The sequence below is a fragment of the Suncus etruscus genome, chromosome 3 (assembly GCF_024139225.1).
Source record: "Suncus etruscus isolate mSunEtr1 chromosome 3, mSunEtr1.pri.cur, whole genome shotgun sequence".
Taxonomy (NCBI): Eukaryota; Metazoa; Chordata; class Mammalia; order Eulipotyphla; family Soricidae; genus Suncus; species Suncus etruscus.
Window position 1 is genome coordinate 112,443,534 of NC_064850.1, and position 8,112 is coordinate 112,451,645.

An 8,112-nucleotide genomic window follows, 5' to 3' on the forward strand; every position below is an offset into this window, starting at 1 on the left:
TTTTATTTTTGTTCGAAGTGAATAGTTTTATTTAGGAAATATGAGTGGAGGAGGGTGAGAAAGAGAGAGAGTACAATAAAGAAGAGCAATTTTGTTCCTCACTAGATGGAATGTGGTTGATGCCAGAATCGGAATATAAGGGTATAAAGAATATTTTATGAAATGCCATGAATCAAATTCAGGGCCTTATACATATGAACATGAGTTTTACCACATTCCCCATTATATTTTTCTTCATTGGTAGAAACTGAGTCAGTATCATTGACACCTACAGTGTTTTAAAAGCAATTCAACTTGAGAAGCAACTTAGAATGATCCTTTGGAATGGTTAAAATATTAAGGGGAGATCACATATTTGGAATAAAAGTGATCATTGATTTTTTGATTTTTGAAGCAAATAGTCAACTATCATAAATATGAGAAATTAATAATGGCAAAGGGTATGAATTTTTCTATAATAACAATACCCAGTATTTTTGCCACATAAGAATATTGGTTTTCTATTATTAATACTTAGTCTATTAGATATATCATTTTTATTTGTATAGTTTGTAACAGATGTCAGTTATTACAGACATAAATTTTTATTAAAAAATACAAGGAAGCCAGTACTGTTTAAGAGATGAGACTGGGCTGACACAGATAGGGGATGACGCCCCTGAATTCCTGCTTGGCCGAGGCAACTGCCCAGTTCTCTAAAGTAGCCTGTAGGCCATACTGAGAGCCACATACAGGGATGAATTGAGTGAATTTCTGCAAATCCAATTCTCAGGAGAACCTTAGGGTCAAGGCAGCAATGATATAATGATATTTAAATCTTTCTGACCCAGAAATAAAAATGAAAGTAGACTTAACCTAAACACATTCTTTTGTCATCAAGAGAAAGAATTCTGGGGCAGGAGCATTAGCACAGCAGGTAGGGTGTTTGCCTTGCATGCAGCCAACTGGGTTCAATCCCTGGCATTCCATTTGGTCCCCTGAGCTCACCAGGAGTAATTCCTGAGTGCAGATTCAGGAGTAACCCCTGAGCACCCCCAGGTGTGGCCCAAAATTAAAAAAAAAGTGAGAGAAAGATTTCAAGGATAAGGTACTGTAGATAAAAATGGCAAAGTATTATTTATATTAATAGTATTAGAAGCTGGTGCTTTTAAGGAGTGTCATGTGTTGAATTTTGAAGTGGAGGTTTTCAAAGGTTGAGTGTGGAGGAATATACCTAAGGGGCTTGTGCAGGTAGGAGGGTATTAAAGTTGCATATGTACATATGAACTTGCTTATCATGCATAGATAATTAACATCTCATTACGTACCTGGGATATGTGAGTTAATATGTATTTGAGGCTCAATGAAGGTATATTGAACCTGGGTTCAAGATACTGTTCTTTGCATAAGCTCCAATATGTGGCTATCGCTGGTCTTTAGATCCCTTGATAGGAAAATGACAGCTTCAAGATTTTTAAGCCCTATGTCTCCATTTCTTTCAGCAAACATAAAATAGCCCTTTAGTTTCATACAGTATTTTTTCCACACTGCCTCCCACTCAGAAACTAAAGGATGAAAACAAAACAAAACATTCACCTAAGTTCAACCATTTATAGATACCCATGTTTATATAAGCCTTTATATAGTCTTATCAGCTCTGTTTTTTTTTTTGTCATTTTGGTTGTCATTTGAGAGCTAAAATATGTAGTTACATAAATTGTATTAGGTTCTGCTTAATTTTTAGCCTGATTTAATCAAGCAATAATGCCAAGGAGAACCTTCTAAAACTATATCTTCAAGGGTCCAGAATAATTCAGTGGCTAAGTACCTTCCTTGCAAGCATGTGGCTGTAAATTTGGTCTCCTCATCATCCCATAAGTGTTGAACATAATTCTGTTGGCATTGACTTTTAGGATCTTTGATGCTGTAACAAAATATGTAATCTCTAGAGCACCACAACTAAGCATGTGAGAACACAAATCAAGTCTCTGAGCACCACAATGGGGTGTATGGCTTCTAATGAGCACTGAAAATGTGCTAGAGTACAATGACTATGAGCCCAACCCTTGGTAAGTACAGGTGTAGCAAGTATGCAATATCCGGTGAACACACACCAACTGTCTGATCCTTGGTCATCATAACAACAATAATGAAAGAGGAAAGGTAATATATTTCAAAAAATAGAACTCTAATTTTTCTAAATGAATATATAACATTTTATGGTGTGGCAATATGATATGTTTCACAGAAATACAATATAATAAGTTGAGGGACATTGATGTTGTTTTAAACGTATCATTGATGTTTCAAATATATCATTGCTAGGTATATTTAATGGCCCTTGGAACTGTCTTCCCAGCCTGATATTAATCTTTACAAGTGATTAATAACTTGATGTTTAATTGTTATCTTTTGATCACTAGTGATATTGAATATCCTTATCATTGTTTACCATTTATTTTATTTTCTTAATTCTTTAGTTTTATTTTTAAGACTGGTATTCATTTAAAATTTTTTAAGTATTTTTGATTAATCACATTAACCAACTGTTATGTGTACTGTAAAATTTTTCAATAATTTCTATTTGTCTTTATATTTATGATGGTCTTTCAACAGAAACTAATTTTTTCATGTAATATCTCTTAATACATTTCTTTTGGATTTCAAATTACAGATTACTCTTAGAACAGTTTAATATAAATATATCCTCTTCCTGTGATAGAAGTAATCCTACTTCCCTCACACTACAAAATGTAGTGAACCCCAGAAAGAATATTTTATAAATAAAAATCCAATTGCACATTAAAAAATGGGTTTTAAAAGTGCCAGGCCAATATTTACTTTCAGAATCACAGAAGCCAGGGTTCAGGCCTTTCAGGAAAAACTCTAGTTGACAGTTTCAAGAAGGTAGAGTCTTACTGTTCTTGAGAGCAGTTACCCATGTCTGGTCACAGTCAAATCTTCTGCTGCTGCTGATCTATTTGGTTTGTTTAGGGGCTTGATGGATACTCAAGGCAAGCAAGGCTGAAGGAAGTCATGAAGGAAGTAGAACTATGATATGGTTCATTTTTTTTTTACCTATTGTAAAGCAATTTTTTTTATTTAAACAACTTTATTACATACATGATTGTGTTTGGGTTTCAGTCATGTAACGAACACCACCCATCACCAGTGGAACATTCCCATCACCAATGTCCCAAATCTCCCTCCTCCCCACCCTACCCCCGCCTGTACTCTAGACAGGCTTTCTATTTCCCTCGTACATTCTCATTATTAGGATAGTTCAAAACATACTTATTTCTCTAACTAAACTCGCCCCTGTTTGTGGTGAGCTTCATGAGGTGAGCTGTAACTTCCAGCTCTTTTCTCTTTCGTGTCTGAAAGTTATTATTGCAAGAATGTCTTTCATTTTTCTTAAAACCCATAGATGAGTGAGACCATTCTGCATTTTCTCTCTCTCTCTCTGACTTATTTCACTCAGCATTATAGATTCCATGTACATCAATGTATAGGAAAATTTCATGACTTCATCTCTCCTGACAGCTGCATAATATTCCATTGTGTATATGTACCACAGTTTCTTTAGCCATTCATCTGTTGAAGGGTATTTGGCTATTTCCAGAGTCTTGCTATGGTAAATAGTGCTGCAATGAATATAGGTGTAAGGAAGGGATTTTTGTACTGTATTTTTGTGTTCCTAGGGTATATTCCTAGGAGTGGTATAGCTGGGCCATATGGGAGCTCGATTTCCAGTTTTTGGAGGAATCTCCATATTGCTTTCCATAGAGGTTGAACTAGATGGCATTCCCACCAGCAGTGATAAGAGTTCCTTTCTCTCCACATCCCCGCCAACACTGCTTGTTCTCATTCTTTGTGATGTGTGCCAATCTCTGGGGTGTGAGGTGGTACCTCATAGTTGTTTTGATTTGCTTCTCCTTGATGATTAGTGATGTGGAGCATTTTTTCATGTGTCTTTTTTTTTTATAAATAATATTTTATTTAAACACCTTGATTACAAACATGAGGTGGTTGAGTTTTTGCTATGTAAAGAACACCCCCCTCCCATCACCAGAGCAACATTCCCATCACCAATGTCCCAAATCTGCCTCCTACCCACCCCATCCCCACCTGTACTCTAGACAGGTTTTCTATTTCTTTCATATATTCTCATTGTTAGAATGGTTCTCAATGTAGTTAGTTCTCTAACTAAACTCATCACTCTTTGTGGTGAGGTTCCTGAAGTGAGCTGTAACTTCCAGCCCTCCTTTCTTTTGTCTCTGAAAATTATTGCAAGAATGTCTTTCATTTTTCTTTTTTTTTTTTTTTAATTTTTTTTTATTTAAACACCTTGATTACATACATGATTGTGTTTGGGTTTCAGTCATAAAAGGAACACCACCCATCACCAGTGCAACATTCCCATCACCCAAGTCCCAAATCTCCCTCCTCCCCCCCCAACCCCCGCCTGTACCCTAAACAGGCTCTACATTTCCCTCACACATTCTCAATATTAGGACAGTTCAAAATGTAGTTATTTCTCTAACTAAACTCATCACTCTTTGTGGTGAGCTTCCTGAGGTGAGCTGGAACTTCCAGCTCTTTTCTCTTTTGTGTCTGAAAATTATTATTACAAGGGTGTCTTTCATTTTTCTTAAAACCCATAGATGAGTGAGACCATTCTGCGTTTTTCTCTCTCTCTCTGACTTATTTCACTCAGCATAATAGATTCCATGTACATCCATGTATAGGAAAATTTCATGACTTCATCTCTCCTGACAGCTGCATAATATTCCATTGTGTATATGTACCACAGTTTCTTTAGCCATTCGTCTGTTGAAGGGCATCTTGGTTGTTTCCAGAGTCTTGCTATGGTAAATAGAGCTGCAATGAATATAGGTGTAAGGAAGGGGTTTTTGTATTGTATTTTTGTGTTCCTAGGGTATATTCCTAGGAGTGGTATAGCTGGATCGTATGGGAGCTCGATTTCCAATTTTTGGAGGAATCTCCATATTGCTTTCCATAGAGGTTGAACTAGATGGCATTCCCACCAGCAGTGATAAGAGTTCCTTTCTCTCCACATCCCCGCCAACACTGCTTGTTCTCATTCTTTGTGATGTGTGCCAATCTCTGGGGTGTGAGGTGGTACCTCATAGTTGTTTTGATTTGCTTCTCCTTGATGATTAGTGATGTGGAGCATTTTTTCATGTGTCTTTTGGCCATTTGTATTTCTTCTTTGTCAAAGTGTCTGTCCAATTCTTCTCCCTATTTTTTGATGGGATTAGATTTTTTTTCTTGTAAAGTTCTGTCAGTGCCTTGCATATTTTGGAGATTAGTCCCTTATCTGATGGGTATTGGGTGATTAGTTTCTCCCACTCAGTGGGGGGTGTTCTTGTATCCTGGGTGCTATATCTTTTGAGGTGCAGAAGTTTCTTAGTTTAATATATTCCCATCTGTTAATCTCTGCTTTCACTTGCTTGGAGAGTGCAATTTCCTCTTTGAAGATGCCTTTAGTCTCAATGTTCTGGAGTGTTTTACCTATGTGTTGTTTTATGTATCTTATGGTTTCGGGTCTGATATCAAGGTCTTTCATCCATTTGGATTTAACCTTCATACATGATGTTAGCTGGGGGTCTAAGCTCAAATTTTTGCAAGTGGCTAGCCAGTTGTCCCAACACCACTCATTGAAAAGGCTTTCTTTGCTACATTTAGGATTTCTTGCTCCTTTATAAAAAATTAGGTGATTGTATGTCTGGGGAACATTCTCTGAGTATTCAAGCCTATTCCACTGATCTGAGGGTCTGTCCTTATTCCAATACCATGCTATTTTGATAACTATTGCTTTGTAGTACAGTTTAAAGTTGGGGAAAGTAATTCCTCCCATATTCTTTTTTCCAATGATTGCTTTAGCTATTCTAGGGTTTTTGTTGTTCCATATGAATTTCAAAAATGCCTGATCCACTTCTTTGAAGAATGCCATGGGTATCTTTAGAGGGATCACATTAAATCTGTACAATGCTTTGGGGAGTATTGCCATTTTGAGTTGCTATGATTCACCTACTTTCTGCAAACTGCAGGACAAGTCAGAAGGCAGTTTACAGAGTCCTGTGTCTATTTTACCTTTTCCATTCACAAACAACCATTTTCTATCATGGTTGCTCCATTGCACTGACTATCCAAGATATTGCCCTTGATTTTAGGAGGTTTTCCTCTTCAGGCAAGATTTTACATTTTGTTTTTTTTGTTGTTGTTTTATTTGTCTGTCTGTCTGTCTTTGGGCCACACACGGTGACACTCAGGGGTTACTCCTGGCTATGTGTTCAGAAACTGCTTCATGGGACTGGATCAGTGGAGTAGAGGTAGGGCATTTGCTTGCACGTGGCTGACCCAGACAGACAGCAATTTGACCCTCTGATGTCCCATATGGTTCCTCAAGCCAGGAGTGATTTCTGAGCACACATCCAGGAGTAACCCATGAGCGTCACCAGGTGTGGCCAAAAAAACAAAAAACAAACAAACAAAAAAAATTGCTCCTGGCGTGGGGGACCATATGGGACACCGGGATTGAATCAGGTCCATTCTGAGTCAGTCACATGCAAGGCAAACACCATATCATTGCACTATCGCTCAAGCCCCAAGATTCTACATTCTTAACAGAGAGAGCAATACTCCAATTTTTATTATATCATCATAATACTAAAATTCCAAGCTGGCAAAATGATCCTCTCTCTCTTTCCAAAAATCCCCAAGTAAATGCAATGCCAGTGACTCTACAGATCTTGTCCAGAATGGGTTGGGACTTGATGTTTGCAGTGATCTCAAATCCCTCAGGGAACTGTGTCTTCCTCAGAAAAGGGTTTATAGTGGCAGCATTTTCTTTGTCTTGTGGAAAGTTTCAGTAGATCCTACAGGGCTACCAAGAGATGGGGGTGCCTGACAAAGTAACTCACCTTCTTAGCAGGAAGCATGGGCTTAATGGCACTGTAAAATATAAAATGTAAATTAATGATGCCCTCATTTGAGGAACTCTAGAAAGAGCAGGAAGAATGTAAAAAGGAAAGAAAAAAATAAATGTGTGTATTGAGGTTGTTATTACAGACAATGGGGACACAATTCCTCCTGAGCTATAGACAGGGTGCAGTGCTTTCTCAGAATCATCTACCTTGTGAACAGGAGACTGGAGCATGAGCCTTCCATCCATTGGTTGCAGGCTGAAACACTGGACGTTGGATCCTCTCTCCTGACCAATGTATTGGATTCCTGTTTGAGGCAGTGTCTGTATTCATTCTTTTACTCCTGCATTTCTAACTCATTGCCAAGTGAATTTATTCCCTAATTTTTTGATCTTCTGTTTCCTGACCTTTAGTTTGCCTTTTCTTCTGATGTCACTTTGGATTCTTCTAGAAGGATTCTCTTCACGCACCAGTAATGAGAAACAAAAACTGAAAGGAAGCTTCTTGGATACTGTTTCAATTGTATAGTAGTTTAGAGACAACCCAGACAATACCTGTCCTGAAACTCAGCCCTACTGTTCTTTGCCTCATTGTTAAAAACTTTGTTGTTCTACAACTCTGCTTTGAGGAACAGTGAGGGATGGTTACTTTAATCATAAGAAGTTCTAGTGGGAATCAGTATCCAAGGCTCATCACAGGGAAGAACTTACTCAGTGTCCACTGCTGCTAGTTTTTGCATCTTACATTTGAGTCTACTATATATCTTGGTTCTCTGCTTCCAATATGCTGTCTGGAACATGGGCACCTTCCTAATTCTCTTACCTTTTGGTTCATGCAGCTAAAGAATACTAATAGATAATGATAGAACCACCTCATTTGGATTGTTGAGGCTTGCATTCTAGAGTATATTACTGTTGAAATCTTGAGTTTTCCAATAGACTGCTTTCTCTCTGAGCACTCGGAAATCTCTGATGAGATAGTGGTTGCCTTCAACACGTGTGCCAGCAAGTGACAGGTGGGACCTTACAGGCTAGTTCCCACTAACTGTCTTTACTTGTCTTTTAACACAGGAATTTCATAACTTACTTTGTTAGAGTTAAAAATGACACATATTTTCTTACAAAATATTACAGGTTCCTTACACACATGATCATTCGGATAATTTTCTTATAATTTCCATTTT